General features: G+C 41.7%; 1 protein-coding gene across 5 annotated transcripts in view; it reads left to right on the forward strand.

Moving 5' to 3' along the window:
- foxp2 (forkhead box P2) overlaps window positions 1-19,450 on the forward strand; it is a 104,645-nt gene that overhangs the window by 9,677 nt on the left and 75,518 nt on the right. For all 5 annotated transcript variants that reach the window (XM_053314119.1, XM_053314123.1, XM_053314124.1 and 2 more), the window contains exon 3: window positions 424-489. The gene's annotated coding sequence lies outside the window, so the exon portion shown is untranslated. The remainder of the gene's footprint in view (window positions 1-423; window positions 490-19,450) is intronic.

A 19,450-nucleotide genomic window follows, 5' to 3' on the forward strand; every position in this document is an offset into this window, starting at 1 on the left:
TAGCTCTACTTGGTTTGGGTGATTGTAGTGGCTAGTTGAGGTCAAAGGGGTCCCATTCCCCCCTCAAATGTAACAAATCTTCATCTTGTCCACCTTGATAGAATTCCCCCTTCACTGGGCAACCTTTCAGTGGTGCCTGTTTGGTTTTCACACCCCAAGGATTTTCAATCTACTCTTGCTTAGAAGTTATGATATGCATTATGGCAGACAAATGTGAGCAAGCTTGGATATCACGTTTTCTATTTATTTTGTTGATGTCTTGATTGAGATTTGTAGCAGAACAGAAGAGAATAAAAGGAATAGGTTTATATAAGCTGTAACCTTACGTTAGTATATAAACTGGATATACAGAAACTGAAGCCTTATTCAAAGTATTGCTCATATTTTTAGTCCAAACATCTTCTTTCCCATTTGTCTTTTTAGGATGAAATATGCTCACTCTGCACCCGTAGGAACAAGCAGAAGAAACACACTGTGAAGTCCAGAGTGGTAAGTGAAAGCAGTTTTCATTGTCCTTGCATGTCTGGTGTTGTGTTTTCTCCCAGATTAATGTGTCCACTGTAATGAGCCACATCAGTCATAAAGGTTGGTGCGGTTTGGCCTTAGAGTCACACAGTCATGGGTGCTGAAATGACAAAATAACAGTGCTAGGTATGAGAACATTATACCTATCGGTACATATTTTGCTTTGTATATTAATCATATGGTCTGGAAGGTATTCGTCTGATTCATATAATGTGCTTTGATTCAGCAATGTGTAGTCTACCCAATCACCAATACCCACATTCAAAGTATTATTAACTGTTGGAACTAACTTTCTAACTACAAACAACCACTACATCTAAAATTGTTTGAATTGTTGTTGGCATTTGAGCATCGTGCACATTTGCAGCAGCAACTCAGAGAGACATTTTTATATACTACTTAAGTGCAATATTGTTTTAGCGGATTATTAAATATTTAGTACAAAATTTCTGGGTGATATTTAGCAGTGACATTAGCTGTTAATCAGTTAATACCAGGTCAGTTTGAGCTATTTGGTTGATCCTGCACATAGACATGATCGTTGACATGATCAAATATAACTCCCCTTTTCCAAGCTAATGACACAAGATGATGATTGCCACCAGGTCAATCCATATGAGTATAAGGAATCCCGGGTCACGTCATGGGAGTCACTAATTATATCTCCAACATGACTTGTGTCACCACATTGATTAGGACTCTCAGATGTCGTGGTGAGAAGAAACACTTGTAAAACTTCTAATGAATTTTAGTCGGTTTGATAGTACAGTACCAGTCAAATGTTTGAACACACCATCCCATTCACTTGAATGAGAAAGCATGTCCAAACTTTATATAATGTGGCAGTTAAGTAGCAAGTTTGAATGTGAGTAGTGTGTGTGTGTGTGTGTGTTTGAATGCAGTGATTTGCTTCTGCTTTTGGTGTATTCCACATGCTTTCCATCTCTTATCAATCATGCAATATGAATTATTTAAATACTTCTTCATAGATATGCAAAAAAAGAGTAAAATGATTGTGACTTTATATAGATAGATCATTTTCAGGGTGGAGCCGGATATTGCTGTCCATTTGCATTGAGTCCAGGGCATAGGGTTATTTAGATATTCTGCCCCTAACTTAAGGGAGAAAGCCTATTTATCTTAGTATGGCGTCATGAAGTAGTGCATTAAGCTCTAGATATGATTAAAATGTATGGGCAGGAGCAAAGATGCTGGGTGGCTTGGCTGTTGAACCAGGACCACCTCCCCAGAGTCCTATCTTTCTTGAGCTAAGCAGAGTCCAGATTTCCTTTTCCACCTAAAAGAGATTTGAATATTAGTTCTTAATTTGTCTAGTATTCAGTTATATCTTCAAAGATGAACTCTTACTACGTATCTGCTGGCCTAATAAAGTCCTTCTAATCATTGCAAAAAAGTAAAATTGCCCCAACACTGCAAGCTGTACTTCCAGTGTAGACATATATAAAAATCTACTGCAATTAAGTATGTCTTTGGCTGCTTTAAAGAAGCTGCAGTTTGGACTGAACAGCCCTCTGCTCACATTTCCAGTTTGAAATTGATTTCTTGTCATAGATCAGAGAGCTCTTGTCATTCCATTTCCAATCCTCAAATGGTTTCTGTGAGCCTACTAACTGTAGTCCCTCTGAGTGGGCAAACAGGGGGAACCTCCACGGGTCTTTACCCTGGGCACTCAGAGCAGTCGAGGGGGTAGAGGCAGAAATCAAAGTGACTTGGATCATTCCCCATTGGCAGCCTCCATTGTCTAGCTGATTTGGGATTGGTGGAGAAGGTGAAAACGGCAGGGTGGGGAGTGGGGGTGGATGGAGATCAGGCAAAGCAACCCCCTTTTTTTCCCTAATCTTTATCCACCATTAACCCCAGTGCCCCAGTGTGTGGCTGAGATCAGGGCCATTGGTCAATCCCCCATTCACTGCCACCCAGAATATTTTAAAGTTAAGCCCCCTCGCTTAACAAAAAAAGTCTTACTCATCAAAGGTTTACTTTCTCTTCTTTCCTTCTCTTCCTTCCTTTTGCTCTCACTCCCAAGGATCTACTGCCGTTCTTCATGCGCCGTTCTCTCTATGGTCCACTGTTTTGTCTTCACACTTAGGGGAGGTGGGAGGGAGGGAGGGAGGGAGGGAGAGAGAGAAGTTGGGAGTTTTGGAAGTTCCCCAAGTTTCCATATTTTTTCAGTTTAATGAGGTTTGGTTTGGGGTCCGATAGTGTCGTGCTGTGAGCAAATTGGAGCAAAAGTTGGTGGATCAATGGTGTTCTGCTCTTTGCTGATATCTCGGATTAGGAGTTGTCCTGCTTTTTAAGTAGATCTCAAATTGTGCTCACATTGTTTCCACAGTGGACATATGTTTCAAACCATATGTGTATTTTCTTTGCCTTTTCTTTCAGTCTTTCTTTGCTGGTGAGAACACCCCATATGTAACCCATCATACCTTTTAAAAAAAACCCAAAACCCCATAACATAGTTAATTCCTACTACTACATATGAACATTTCAGGTTCTCTCTTTTAGTCTAGTCTATATCATTTCTTAGCAACTGTCAGGTATTTATCCTGCACAGGTTTGATGTGACAGAGAAATAACTGGGGAGATGGGTTGACGGTGAGGAGAGAAGAAAAGAGATTGCATAGAAAGTGTTTGTCCAGACTGCACAGTTGCCATGAGAATGGAGTCAGAAGGAGGGGAGGTGAGGAGGCTCAGAATAAGTAGTGCCATCATTCCTTAAGGAGAAGATAAAGAGGCTCAATGAGTCTATTGATCCTCATGGCTGCTTATATAGTATTCCACTCTCTTTCTCTCTTTTTCTCTACCCCACCATCTTTTTCTTCTGATGTTTTTCAAAACGCCAAATCTTCATGCTGTTTTGAAGAGGAAGAGATTTTGGAAAATAAAAAGATACATATACAAAAGTAAGCTTGCAATTAAGAGTGGCACGTAAGGTTGTGGCCTTAGCATATGTTAGACCTCTCCGATAGTTCTTTATACACCTCATATAAGAGATGACTGATACTCTAGAAATGCCTGATTGCAAATACTGCATGCACCGCCTTAATTTCTATAAACGAACAGGGATCTAGTGTTTCACGTATTATTCTTTGCCGGCAATTTAATTGGAGAAATCTTGGGTGCGGAAGCCGGACCCAGTGGCATCTCTCCAAGAGCCTGAGATTATTGTGAAACCCAATCTGAGGCAGGCATGACATCAGAGCGGCCTGACACTAGTTTGAACTCCTTATTTCAGGTGGGAAGAATTATGAGTGGCTTCACTTGCAGGTGATCGTGTCCAATGAATCGGTCGCACACAGTCGCGCATTCTTCTCCCAAGGTCTAAATGCTGATTGTCTTGACAGATTGAACTTGCATGTTACCACCGAACTGTCACGCAGCCTCATTTTTCAGCCTGCAGACATAGCCATCCAGTTTATGTTAGTTAGTTCAGAGTCTGCTGTTTTGTAGGGATATTGTCATTATGTCATAAACTAAATCTACAGTATTTTAACTTATTGATTATGTTTTATTTATTTAAGGGACTGCATATTATGCTACAGTGTGCAGGACTATCTTGACTTGCAGACAAATCAGTGCGAAATCCTTTGTATTTGAGACTTAGCTGTTTCAAAAATGTTCACAGAAAGTGGTTACTATGGAAAAGGATTTTGACTTTGTGTGATAATAGAGACTTGCATTGTTTAACTAGTAGAAGTAAATGAGATTGTTTGTTCTGTTCCATGTTATGTATGTAATGAGATTTTCTTTCATGTGTATTTAAATGGAACGATAACAGCATCCCAAATTGTTTCACTCAGAATACTTCTCTTTGCATATTAAGTTTTAATTACATCGCCTAAACTCCCACTTTTCATGACTTTTTTTATTATTATAAAAATTTACATTTTTATTGTCTTAACATACTTAAGATTCCTCTGTGAGAAAGTGCTTTCTTCCACTTGTAGGACACTCTTTCAACATCTCTCTCTCTCTTTTCTGTTTCTTTCTTCTTCTTCTTTTTTTTTTTGTAAGTAAAAGTTTCAAATCAAACCACACGGTCACAGCCACTGAAAAAGCTTTTACTCCAGAGGCAACAAGCCAAGTCCTTTGTTCATAATGATCATTTGATCGCAGCTTGAAAAGGGATACAGGCGGCAGCGAAATCCTACAAGAGCTCGGAATCTGACTTCCTCACCACAAACCGCAAGCCTAGACAGTGCAACCGTTACTACCTGGTTGGAGGCGAAATGGGCAGAAAGCATCCGTGTGTGTGGAAAAACACACACACTCACACAGCATGCTCGATTTGGGTCATAGAGCTGACAGACAGTGGAATGTGAATGTGTGTATGTTGACAATCTCCACTGCACTCGGAATGGGGTTTGTGATTACACCTCATCATGCGTGCTGCATCAGTCCTGTCCCCGGCCCCCTCTCTCTCTCTCTCTCTCTCTCTCTCCCTCTCACTCTCTCTCTCTCTCTCTCTCTCTCTCTCTCTCTCTCTGCCTTTCTCTTCCCTTTCACTCCCTCTCTCTGCCCATTTCTCCCTCTCTCACCGCAGTGCCTCTTGGGCAATCATGTGGTCACACTACCTGACTTCTTGCTGCTCAAGAGTGCAGTTGACAAAAACAGCCCGAGGCCCGTCATGTGGAAAAGATTCAGTCGGCACACATAATACATTCTACCCCCCTCTCAACCCCTCCACCTCACAACTCCTCACTTTCTTCCACTAAGTAACTGAAGCACCGGGGTGTTTCCTTCTTCTGCTCACCTGTGAAGGGAAATGGCCCAGCTTTCCTCTTGTCTGGGCGTGTGCCAGAGAGGATATTTTTGTGTTTGCAACTTTGTGGCCATGGTGCGTGGATGCCGCTTTAAACAGACAAGTGTGTACGGGTGCAGGCCTAGGAGTGCGTTCTCGCCCCAAACCCCCTCTCCCTCCCACACTCTGAGAGGTGCAGGCAGTTTCTCTTTGTCAGTTGAGTTGCACTCCTCATGTCATGTAACATAAAGCTGGCGGTCAGTGAGAGCTCTCAGCTGTCAGTCAGCTTGGTGGTCCTGGCTTGTCGAGCTGCTCACCTGTGTTTATTGGACAAGACCTCCTCCACACTACCCAGGGAGAACACCTTGTCTCCCTTCCTTTACTTTTCTCTCCTTCTCATGCCTTTTTCACTTTGTTTTTGTCTATTTCTATCACTGCCTTTGTCTGTCTTTCTCACTCTTTCTCCCCGTTTCTCAGCACAATATCACTTTTTATTTAGCCTTTCTTCTTTTTTCATTTTTTAACTCCACCGCTACCTTCCTCCTTCTTTTTAACTCCTGCTGTCCTGTACAGTTAATTTTTTTTCTGGCTTTTTTTCCCTGCTTCTCCCTTTTCTATCCTTTTTCCCCCCCTTCCTCCCTCTCTCCTGCTGTCCGTTTTTATTTTGTATTATTTTGGGAGCTCTTTGTCAGCCCTCTGGTTTAAAGCCGCTCTGGTGTTCTTCTTTTCTCTGCACCTGGCTGAGCACACGCACGAGCATGCACGCTCCGCCGCTAGACTACTGATTGAAACTTGTGTCTCAAAGTTGCTAATGTTCACTGAAGCATTATATTGTAGATAAAGTAAATAAACTAGGTTACCATGGGAGAAATCTCTGGAATAGACTGCAATGATCTGGCAGATGACACACACACACACATGCGTGCATGCACGTAGCCTTGCACAGAGGCTCTTTCACCTACACACACACAAACAGACACTCACACATCAAGTGAATGGCCGAAAAGGTGTCAGCGATGTCGAGGCGTGGGGTGGGAGATATTTTCTATGGCTCAGGAATTTCACAAGTTTAATGTTTTTTGAGGAGCTCTCAAGAAATGTAACAGTTGGATTCATGGGCCGCTTATATATTATATAGTACATCAGCTTTATTCATAATGTACAGGACATTTGTTTTAAACTGGGTGAATTTCCTAGAAGCCTTGGCTTTCAAAATAATGTCTTGTAAGAAAAGTTACCCAGAGGCAAAAAGTAGTGCTGACCATTTTAACTTCTTTTATTCATGTTCTCTTTACTCTAAACTCTGTAATATGACTTTTCTTCTATGAAGTTCTTTCATTCGGTTCAATTCAAATGATTTCTTACCGGAAAGACTTATTAGCTAGGCTAGTTAGCATATTGGTTAAATTCAAAGGCGGACTCTTTGTGGCTACTGGGATTTAAACTAGTGTCCACTGAATGATCCCTCAGTTTAGAGTGCCAGCGAGGCAGTAAAGCCACACATCGTAAGAGCCCCGCATTCATATTTTCACCTGGTATTATGTAAAACTCCCTTGTATTCACCGTGGTCCCATTCTCTGCCGTAAAGTGGTATAGGTGACATGGTAATACATTTGCTTTGTGCCCAGTGATAAATACTCTACCAGGTCTTTCTCACTCCGCTGCTTCCGAATGTGTCCGGACAGCGCCTGTATTGTCAAAGGCACGGGGGTCATTCAAAACTCTGTCTCCCTCCCTTCTGCCTTTTGTCAAATATTTCTGTGCGGGTGATAGTTTTCTCATTTATTTAGTGAATAGTCGGCGGATGAAGAAGAAAGAGAGTTTTACATTATGGAAATGATGGAATGGGTTATAATCTCCCACATATTCATCACGGCAGACATTGGACCCTTGTGATACCGTCCTCCATTTGGCTATTGTTCCCGTTCTCGCGTACTGTTCCCCTCAATAGGCAAAGCAGGCTTTAATCCTGTCTCTCTTTGGAATGACAATGTTTACTTGCTATCATTCAATAAGGAGCCAGGAGCATGACACACATCCCATTGTCAGTAAATGCTGTGTGAATGTGCTGGAGCTAGCTACAAAAGAAAGTTATTGTTAGCCCTCCGAGGATAGGATGGAAAGAAGAGGCTAGTCCGACATAGTGATTGGACCTTTGTGTGTTTGTGTGCTAACCCCTCAAAACTTTTTCACCTGACTTCCCCGACTTGTCAATACATAGTGTATATATATTACCTTACACTTTGATATAAGCTGTGTACAGGCCTTTAGTTTGCCTGCCCATACAACAACGCACTGACTTGGCAATGTTGGGTAATTATTGCCTGTAAGTAGGGATTAGGGCTGTGGATGTTGACAGTAAATTGGCTCTCAGAGCGTGTTTAACACACCTTTGTGTGGATCAGACACATTCTTACAAAGAGGAAAGGTGCCTGTACATAACCCCGCACCCCCCCACCCCCCTTCTGTCACATCACCCTTGTCATGTATTTACATTTCACCAATACATATGGGCTTATATTTTCATACTCCCTTATCTCTTATATCGTAAAAGGACACAAAAGTGATCTAATGAGATTTCTAAGTATGTTTAAAAAAATCCAGGAAGGTAAGATGTTTTCTTGCTATATTTTCCTCCGTTTCCATCACCCCCACCTTCGAATTGTTTTCCCTTCAAAGTCTTGACAGCATTAGGGATTAGTGCCATAGCTGCTAACATTCATTAGTGTGTTTTCAACATTGTGTCATGCACTGTTTTCTGCCATCACCACCACCACCCCCAGCCATACCTCCTGCGTGTCTCCTGCCTGCGTGCCGAGCGAGAAATGAAAAACAATCGTTACGACCTCCTGTGACCCCTCCTAACGCACAGTCAGTTAAATGGTTTGTAAGACGTTTAATTACCAAATGGTATAATCGTTATTCATCTCATCATTAGATGTATGATATTAAGTGAATTGCCTCCCCTGGGTCCCTGTGTTTCACAGATCAATAGATTTAGATGGCGCTTGAAGGGGGTGGGGGGCTGGGTGGGCAGTTAAAACACTTCTGAGGCCCCTGATATGAGCACATGCATTGTTTCTGTGATGCACAGTGCTGATATTCACTCAGTGATTTATGCAATTAGCTTTTATATAGGTTTAATTATGCTAATTTCTATGTCTGCACCCAGGAATGCCAGTATGTCACTTTTTTAAATGGATTTACGGCTCCTGGGTTTATTTTGATGGTGAAAGGACATGAAACAATAGACAAGGTTATGGCACCACAGACTTCCCATCAGCAGAGTGCTTGCGTTTGCACTTTGGGACACTTTGTTGGTATCAAGCATTGTTTGAAGGCATTGTGGAGATTGCTAATGCAGCGTGTACACCTCTGAGGCCCAGTAGCCTGCAGCTTGATATCTCCTGTATTCCCAATGTGAATATGGCTGAGTGGTGATCGGGGACTTGCTGCACCACAAGCTGCTATTCACTGCAGCCGGCACTACTAGCCTGAGTTAATTGTCCATTATCTACTATTATCTAAGCTCTCTCTCTCTCTCTCTCTCTCTCTCTCTCTCTCTCTCTCTCTCCTCTCTCTCTCTCTCTCTCTCTCTCTCTCTCTCTCTCTCTCTCTCTCTCTCTCTCTCTCTCTCTCTCTCTCTCTCTCTCTCTCTCTCTCATGATTCTAGCCATCACCACCAGTTTCACACATCCAATACAGTGTATCCACTGCCATTTTCCCCCTACCTACTCTAGCAACCTTATACCAGCATCGTAGCCAAGTCCTGGCAACTGAGTTCAAATAGTAATAATGATTCCCTTTGTTCCTGAGGTACCTCGAACAGGATTGTGAACATGGAGTCAGCAAAGCACCATGTACATTTCTTGTCGTATCATCTCACTACTTGAGTGGGAGGTACTACTGTGTCTAATATTCCCATCCAGAGTAGAGTTATAAAGATGCTTTATTTGGGAAGACATTCAATGATAAACAATATGTTTTAATTGCACTTTTTAAATATTTTATAACAATGATCAGGTGCTTCTTTTACATGCTGTTTTATGCATTGACTTTAAATGGACCAAAATGAACTTCCTTATTTTTGATAAATAGATACCAATTATATAATCAGTGCTGGAGAAAAAACACCATCTTTCTCTTCTGCCTACAGAAAAGGTGATGGATCTGTCTACTGAGGTGTTTGAGGAATCCTCAGAAATTTCACTTGATGGCACTGTTTTCCTTTTTGCTCCAGCTGAAGCAACAGGGCATGTTTTATGTATGCTGGGCACATTGTAAAAAAGCCTGGCTGTGCCACAGATATGTGTGTCTTCCTTTCTCTTCCTGTCCCTGAGCACTGAGAAGCATGCAGGCACACTGATGAACAATAAAATCATGCAAGACACTATTTTTAAAAAAAGTCATAAAGCTTTAAATTAAATGGCTGAAAAGCAAGTACACACTGGCACAGTTACTGTACAGTGCTTCATACACTTTTGGTGTGTTTTTGAGTATTTTTCATTATTATGTTTTATGCCCCCCCCACCCACGCACCCCAAAAAAAAAAGGAAAAGTTGTGGGGTTTTGTTTCTTACATCTTGCCTGATTGAAAAATGTAATGTATATTTTAATGTAAATTATATAAGAAAAAAAAGAGGGATTCCGTCACTATTCAGCCGTTTAAATTAATTAAACTGCATTCTTCCTGTGCTGCCAGGCGTTGCTTTAATAATTGCATCAACAAGATGATACATACTATAAGGCCTGGAGTGTTTCTGCAGTTCATTTCAATCTGCACCTTCCGCTCAACTGCCACTTGATACACTGTAGTTGGATTTTCACCTGCAATTAGTCTCCAGATAATAGACCCCCCTCCACATACTCTCTCACACACACACAAAATCACACTTATTTTAAAGGGGCTTATTTTTTGCCGGTGTTATAGATTTGAGTTTAGACATAAATAAAAAGTATTATAAATTCTTTTGAAAAGGACAAATGGTTGCCCTTTGTCCATTACTCTCCCTCCTGTCTAGCAGGGGGAGGGAGGGTGGGATTAAACTGAGTTTAAATAGGGGTTGGATGGATGGTTTGGGGGTGTATAAGGTGGTGGGGGTCAAGATCATATTAAGTGCTCACAAAGCAAATGGTTCAACATTAGGAAGGGTTGGTCTGGTGGCCCTACCTCATGAGCAGCCTGTAAAGACGCAATACATCACAGTGAAAAATAACCAGGGCTTCTATTTCAGCATCGTGCGCATCATAAATAAAGGTGTGCCACGTATAATTGAGGCTTGTGCATGGGGAACTCGGCTGGAGATGAGAAATGGAAATCTGTGTACTGGTAAATAGATAATCACACAAAAGTAATTGAGGTTTTCAAACCCCAATCTAGTCTGCCAGCATGAGCTCGTTTGCATGTTAATCACGTCAGTGATTTCCCTTCATCACAGGGAAGTCCGTGCACACTTCCATAACCAGCTTTTAATTGCATTTAAAATGTCACAGAGGTGGAACACATGTAATTTAGCCAGAACTGTGTCCAAATTAATGGGTACTACTGAGACGCTCCATTGGACAGGGTTAGAAATGAGAGAGGCTGTCCATTGTTTGGGTCTTTATTAGAGATGCCTCAGTCTTCCAGTCTCTCAATGATAACATCTCTACAGCACCTTTTGAAATGTATATCAAGACTTCAAAATGGAATCTGACAAGCATTTTGTGAACGACTCAACACTACAATGGATGCCAACTTCTTGCAAAATAAGCCAAATGGATGGACGTTAAAAAGGTGGAAAAAGAAACATCAAAGGGAGAGACCACAAAGTCAAAGTGTTGGGTTTTAAATGGAGAAAGAAAAGGAGGAATAGTTTATTTTCTTTCATCACCAGGTGTTCTTTGGCGTATAAATTACCAAGATGATGTTTCCATAACACAGCTTAGGGCACTCCAGAGAGGGGAAACCTGCAAAACAGACCTATTTAATTTTTCATAGAGGTGGACCATCAGGAGCAATAAGCCAATATTCCTCTTCCCCTTTTCCAGATGCCTTCTACACCACTGTATCTTACCAAAACCCAAGCCTCTCTTACTTTTTTCTTTTTTTTTTTCCAAAAAAGAAAAAGTTCTGCCGAGACCTACATGAAAGGAAGGAACTGTTGAAATGTTAATTTTACCATCTGCTGTCGAGGCCTGCTACCTTTTTCGTGTGTGTGTGTTTTCTTTTTTCCCTGCCTTCTTTAATTCCCAGTAGTTCTGTTCTGTTTCATGAATGTGCTGCTATTTTGGCTGTTTGAAGTCATGGGGTCTCTGCGAGCATGGCTTTGACTGGCTGGAAAATACAATGCCACATGGTGGATAGTGGAGACTGTCCCATTAGTTTCCTGTTTAGAGCCCAGTCCCTCCTGGTAACCCTGTTTCTTATAGCTGTCCCAAGGTTCCAGTTACGCTCCCATGCCCACCTCCAGTAAACAGTCTGTCAGCGCTGACTTGGGCTTGCCCTTGCTCTCTCTCCTTCCTGAGTGTGCACGTCTTTGGGGACCTATTTAGTGTGTTTATCTTAATGCTGAGGATTTTAATCACTCGTTTACAAGACCCCTAGCACCTTTATCCAATAAAAGTTTTTTTTTCTTCTCGGCACACATTATTGCTAGTTTTCCTGTAAGCTCTATATAAACCCCAGCAAATCCAAGAATATGGTAAAAATGAAATCCCCGACAATTGTGTTTCTCTATCTTTTTTTTTTTTTTTTTTTTTTGTCCTGTCTTCTCATCACAAAAAAGTTGACACTTCTAAAAGCAAAAGCGTATTGCCAAGTTTGCTGTGAAGATTTTGCCAAATGGATAGATTCCATTGTGAGATTTGATAGTTGGCAATTAGGGTGAGACATCCTGTGTGCAGAGTTGCTTAGCATTTTCCTTGGCCGGGACCAGATTGTTTAGTCTGCTCTCATTGTGAGCTGTTTCTGAGCTGCAGTTGACGGTTGTTTGCAGAGAGCTGGGGGAAAATGTGAGAGGGGCCAGCGCCGTTTTCTATTTATTTATTTTCCCCGTCCTTGGAGCTGGAATCTGATTTGTGTTCATGTTTCTCTATTCTCTCTGAGCGGTTTTTAAGTGTGGCTGCTGAAATCTAGACTCTGTATGACCTCACTGCGCGGCCTGTGTTTCATTAATGACCAGCCCTGTGGTTTGAGGAGAGGAATATTTTTCATATGACACCGCCTTGCATTAGCGCGGAGCGGCAGCTGCACAACCACAAAACCATCCAATTTTGTGGCTTTGAAAGGTGTGAAAAGTTCAGCTCCCTATAGCAAGCCTTGCATTTATAATTACACTCCGTGTACGCAGGAGTGCGCGTATATGTGTCAAGAAGCGGAACTACTGAAGACTTGTAAAAGAAACAACCCCCCCCCCCCAAAAAAAGTCACCTGCTAATGAAACATTTGTCTTTCATTCTCCTTGGCAACTTGTAAAGTAAATAGTGGAGATATATTTCAGAGTGAGACGTTTACACACTTACAGATTTGACATGCTACGCCTTAGAGAAGCCACCTAGAATAACAAGCAGAAATTCAAATTGGAGTAGGTAGCATTTTGACAGCTTGATTCATTTGTAATAAATATTTCATTTCAACATGGTTTTATACTGTTTGGACCCTTAGAGTCCCTAATACAAGCAAGTCTTTTTAAGTCCTTTTTTTTTTTTTTTTCAAGTGCCACATCTGGCATAAGAAGTATTTCTTCGCAGATTGATTGATTTCCCAGGCTTTGTTGGAAGCGACTCACGCAAGCCACACAGCAATTGACTAAGAAGCATGCAACAATTCACAGACACACGTAGCAAGACTCTGCAGCCCTCCCCTTGAAAAAAAAAAAAAAGAAAAAGCCCAGACACTAGACTACTGTAACTCTGTTTGGTACCTTGCAGGATATTGAATATCCAAAAGGAAACCTCAGATTTGTCCCGTCCCAAAAACAAAGAGCCCTTGTGCTGCCGTCCTCCCCATCTCTTTTCCCTCTCGTTTTAAAACTGTACTGGCACTGTCATCATAACACAATAAATACAACCCATTTGAATACATAAGAAGATGATGTGTATATTTACAGATCATTTCTATCCATTCATCATAGTACACACTTAGTGCTGGCAGCAATAAGTGTTGTGTTGTCAGCTTGAAAGCAGGAGGTTGAACAGGGAGGGATTGAGGTTAGTCACCAAGGCTCAGGGAGAGTGAACAAAGGAGAAGATTACCTAATAGTCTTGCTATGTATTTGAAGTGGAGCCTCCTGTTTGTTTGGGAAGGTTCAGAGCTGGATGTGCAGGGAGATGTCTCACAGGCAGCTGATAGGTACTTTTAAGCTGTCAGTTACATCCCCTTTGCCATACGTCCTCCTGAAGAGCTGGCAACAGGCTTCGACAGGGGCAAAATGCAATATAGAGAGAAAGTTAATGATGTTTCTCAAGTTCGCAAACGCGTTGAAAATGTTGCCTCTAAGTATAATTGGGTGACTTTGTGTAAATTAATAGTCAGCCATGATGATAGCTTGACAAGTGTCTCAAGCTAGCGATGCACGCTCCGGCACACTATTTTTGGGGCCTCTCTAATGAGTCTGCTCTCTACTTGTATATGTTTGTAAACAGCAGTCTTGCAATTTGTCACTGAAAATAAAAGTTCCATATTATGTTGACGCCAGAAAATTAATTTATAGTCACAGCATAAACATCATCAACCTGGTGTAAACCACTTAATTACATGCCACGACCATGTAAAACAAACGGAAACAGGGATACTTATGTGCATCTGTAAGTAATTTATCTCATTTCTTGTATCATTGTCTTAGACCTAACCTTGTTTAGAGAACACATTAAAATGTAGTATTGGAAAGGTACACATAAAATTAATCAACTCTGTGATCAATACATTTTAAAAATGAAAATGTCTTAAAGGTGTTTTTGACAAACCACTCTATTGATAACTTTTTAAAATTTGTGTTGGTGAATTTCTTTTTTTTTCTTTTTTTAATTCCGCAATTTGCAGTCTTCCTTTCTCCTGTGATTTTGAGCAAACAGTTACAACCCTTGATTCTCTGAAATTCCTGCCAGCCATTTCTGTTTTGATAAATTGTACATCTAGTCCTATTTTCAAAGTCATCAGCGATTGCTTTTTTGCCACTCAGAGCACTGAACATGGACAGCTTTTAAAGGTAGTGAGTAGGTCTGATAAGTGGCTCAATCCTTGTACTAAAGCATTTTTACTGAAGGTTTAATAGCTACTGTATAATGAATTATAATGTATTCTCTCCAATTGCAAATTTCCTCTAATATAGCCCCTCTGCCATAGCGAAAAAGTCCATCTGAATATTATTGTGACCAGCTTTTTAAGAATACAAATCAATTGCAGGATTTTAAGTAGTTAGATTCATACTTTTGTTGTAAATTTCCCCCAATGCCAAATGGAATGGTGCTTGTATAACTGGAATTGCTAACCAATTTCAAAGTAGTGACATTTTTCATCCCAAAGATGATTCACTGTTTGTGGTACATCATGGTCAGTTCCAAGCCAGCTGCATGTGTTAGTATAAAATACAACTGTTCATCTGAACATTTCAGCCTAGTTTGAACTCATTGAAAAGCAATAGGCTTATGAATCATCTTGCTGTTCCAATTTAATGGAACATACCTTTCAATGACAGCGTGTACCAGCACATCATCAAAGTGAAACTTCCAAAGTTCCGCTTAACTTGTTGCTGAAATAGTTTCTCGTTTTCAAGAAAATTGCAGTGCGCCAAGTCTCAAGAAGTGTATCGGGGAATCTTCCTTGAAGGAAAAATTGCCACTTGCATACTTGTCTTTGACCAAAGTGAAGCCCTCACCCTCTCCAGGGGAACATGTGCTGTTTAGGAAGATATAAAGGAGTAATTTTATTACTCGGTACATCTCCCCTCAGAAGCCATTTCATTTCTCCTTTCAGTCTCCACAGAAACCTTTATTTGATCTCATATTCCAGAGTATGACTGCCTCAAACCGGTCGGAGTCCGTTTATTTTCATTTGGAAAACACATTTAGTGTTGGAGGGGTGGCAAAGGATGGAAGTGGAGAGCAGGGGGGTTCTGGTGTGGAAGGGACTGAGGCAAGTTTCTCTATCACATGTTAATGTCCTCCCGCGGGGATTTTTTACTGTGCCTGATTGTTGGGAGCTAAACTTTATATTTCGCTCTCTCTACTTTTTCAGTGTGACTTTGTCATTCTGTCAGTGTAATTAAGAAAAAATGGCTTTGAAATGCTGTGTGCCCACTCCATGACAAACAGAAATTTCAAGTCCTCTCCTCCACTTTTGATAATAGTGTTCGTACAAATACTTTCTTGCAAACAACTGTTAAGTCTGCGTATGCAGTGAAATTGATACAGCTGGATATCCTTTACTCTGTGCTTTGAAACTGCAGATCATTGGGCAAAGTGTGCCATTTATTAGGCAAGCCACTTAGGCCAGCCAGATGTAGCTGGTCACTTGAGAGGGAGACGTCCTCATAAACTCTGAGCCTTTTAGAGCGGGCATAACACCCAACTGTAGAGTCAAAATGAACTCTCCCGCTCACACCCATTCTTAAACTCAACATCTTTGGCTATTTACTAAGTCCTGAACCAGTGCAGCTGTCTGGAGGAGCTCTCTCTCTCTCTCTCTCTCTCTCTCTCTCTCTCTCTCTCTCTCTCTCTCTCTCTCTCTCTCTCTCTCTCTCTCTCTCTCTCTCTCTCTCTCTCTCTCTCTCTCTCTCTCTCTCTCTCTCTCTCTCTCTCTCACTCTCTCTCTCTCTCCCCCTTATTTATCAGTGTCTGTTACTCTGCCTGTGCCTGCAGCACCTATATCCTCTCCAGCCCGTGTCTGGTGACAGCACAATGAAAACATTTTTGTGAAAAGTGTCATTTCAGTGCTCCGGAAGTTCCACTCTCCTAAATAGTTCCTTCTCTGTCTTGTCTGTCTCTATTTTCTTTCTTTTTTTTTTTGGTAGGGGGATGGAGGGGGGTATCATAGCCTCCACTGGGCTCAGTTCCACACGATGAATTACCTCCAGATGTAATTCCTATCCCCCGCCCTTCGCCCTCAAATTAGTGGCTAGTAAAAATTAGGTTTGAATTAGCCGCGGTGTGGAGAATAGAAGAGTTTGAAATTTCCATATAATGAGTTTATTATTCTTTGCTGGAATGCCATTTTCCTGAATTAATTTGATCAGGGTTTTTTTTAGGTGTAACTGGTGTGTAGCTGAATGGTGTTTTAGTCATGAATGGATAGCCACTGTGTCAGCAGTAAGTCAGAAGGCCGAGGTAATCAGAGGACTCTGAAGTCCACTCTCCAGGCCAAAAAACAGAAGGCTCCATATTTCAATAGCTTCTGGAGATGATTCCCAAACTTTCTCCATTATCTAACTCATGGTCAGTGTTTAATTTTTCTGTCATCCCGCATGGAATTATTTTTCATTGCTACTTGCAAATGCATTGACAGGATTCCTTGGACCTTAGATAGTGGTTGCTGCATAGCATATACAGGTGTTGTGCTCTTTTGACTGCCAGTGGAGCTTGTCTTGCTGCCATTCAACTGTGTAGCCATGGTTCTGGGAATGATAATCTCTTTGGCAGAGCTGGTGCTGTGGGATCCTTAGACACTACAGATCACTGTCATAAATGGGTTTCAGATTCATCTCCTAAAAGGAAATCTGAATGCGTGAAACGACTATTGTATCTCACTTCTTTTTTTAAAAAAGCTTTTCCTTAATCTTTATGATCTCAGTGGCGATGAACATTAAAAACAACAACTCAGTTGCATGTGATTTTCTCTGAGTGGGAATCTCATTTAAACTGCAGCTACCTTTACCATATGATAATATCTATTACTGTGAAAAAAGGGAAGTTGTCTGCCATGCTCTACTCTTTCATCTAATTCCAATCTGCTGTATAACAGGTAAACTGCTGTGAGCCGCACTTGCTTGTTTAAATTTACCCGGCTCAGCCGAGCCTTTGATTTCAGCAACTCGTTTAATTCAAATACGCTTTTGAAGAAAAGCTTCTTTTTTTTTTTTGGAAAGGGGGGAGGTTTAGAGGCAGCTGTGGTTGTGGGAAAATAAGAGGAGGCACAGGAGGGCCAATTTAACCTGGAGTGTCTGTCGCTAGTCTACCAGCTCCTTCTTTCAAGAGGCCTGGTCAGCTTGAACTGTCTGACTTCTGTCATTTCGATCTCTTTTTATTTTTCTGCTGTAATGTATACTTAAAGTCCCGCCCGCCTGCCGTCTGTGTGCAGCAGCAGCATCGGTAGAAGCAGCTGGAGGGGAGGTGCAGGTATCATTAAGCCTTGGAGAGGCACCAGCGGAACGCTGCTGAGTGCTATACGTGGCTCCTTGCAGTGCGTGTTGATATTTCTGGGCCCACTGAATGTACAGCCTGGTTTATTTTCAATAGGAACCCGAGGCCAGGCTTGGCCGGAGAGTCTCCCCCACAGCCGCTTACTTGGGCTGTTGATATTGAGTCAAGCAAACACTCTCTCAGGGATGTCCTGTTGGGCACTCAGCCAAAGTCGCAAATGGAAGTCACATGTGGAGACTCCCAGAGGAAAGCACTGAGCCCTCAATTCACACCCTCTGCTACAACTTTTATTTCCTTGTATAAGTTTTATTAAAAGCAATACTTATACTACAATACATATACTGTATACATAACACTTTGCATTTATGTCTTATTCACTTATTAAAAAATTGCATATTTTCTAAAATAACTGCACTTTTTCAGTCTACAAACCAAACAGAATCATTAGTTGTGATTGCAGTAATCAGGCCCCTCTCTTCTTTTATTCTTTGCTCTCTTATTTTTACTTTTTATTTTTTTGCAGTGAAATACATATGCTAATATATTTGGACACTATCATTATCAGCCACTTAATAGGCATTTCATTACGGATTTTCTGAATGCACAGCACAAGGCAAGTTGCCATGGATACCCTGGTGCTTTAGTACAGTAAATTAAAATGGTGCTGCCTTCCAACCACTTATATAATCACCGGTCCGTAATGGTCTCTGCTCTCTGGCCATAAGCAACATATCGTGTGATCAACATTGCCCAGGAATAAACAGAGCCTTACCCCCTAAGCTTTGCTTGGCTTTTCTTTTTTTTTTTAGTAGGCAGGGCTAAGTGGCTCATGAATTGTGCTTGTGGAACATTTGTGTGGCAACTAATGAATATGGCTGATGTGTGCGCTCTATTTCATATGTGTGGTGTTTTGTTCTTTGGAAACACTGGTTATCACCGTGTGAGAGTTGTTAGGAGCAGCTCAGCATATTTTAGCAGATGGTAGAATCACTTCAATTTGTCTGACTGCCTCTTAAAAGTGAGAATGGACGAGGGGGGGTGGGGGCAAGACAAATGGATAGCCTCCCAACAGAAAGTGAACATCATTGATGCTCTTGGCACTTGGGTACCATTAAATACACCCCTCACAATAACAGAGAAGCCACAATGCATGTACTTTGTGGTGCTGCAGTGATGGGAGTAGAAACAACTGGGGGAAACCACTGTGAAGACTTTGTTAAATGCCCCTGAGGCAGCACACTTCATGGTGGCTTTAATTGAAAATTAATAGTTAGTGGTAGAGTGTGTGTGTAAACTATAGAAATGATATCAGTGCCAGGAGATGGGAAGCAACATCCATCGCTATCGTTGCCACGGCAGTGCTCTGCTTCAGAGATCCACCGCTCCCCCACTGCTGCTCTTGCCAGGGTTGGTAACCAGCTGCTGCCACCACCACCACCCCTCCCCACTGTACCCGCTACACATGTCTGTCCCACCCCCCCCCTTTTCACTCTCTTTCTCCTCTCACTGTTCTGCTGCCACCACATCAAGACGCTGGTGGGCCTGTTTGTCTCCGTTGACCTTGGCAGCAGAAAGCACTGGAAGAAGAGACATGGGGAATAAATACCTGAAGGGAGGAGGCACACAATTGTCACAGATGTGTAGAAATAGGCATAGCATTCCCCCTAGTGAAGTGAATGTTTCTAAGGGCCAGGGGCCTCTTGTTTGTCTTTTCCAGTGAGGCACTCTGAGTAGTTTATTAAAGGGGTTGAAGGAGCTTTCTAGCCTGAAGCCCTTAGTGCTGAAAGAGAAATGGGAGAAATTGCCAGCATAATGTGGATGCTTAGA

This window comes from Scomber japonicus, chromosome 23 (genome assembly GCF_027409825.1).
Source record: "Scomber japonicus isolate fScoJap1 chromosome 23, fScoJap1.pri, whole genome shotgun sequence".
Lineage (NCBI taxonomy): Eukaryota > Metazoa > Chordata > Actinopteri > Scombriformes > Scombridae > Scomber > Scomber japonicus.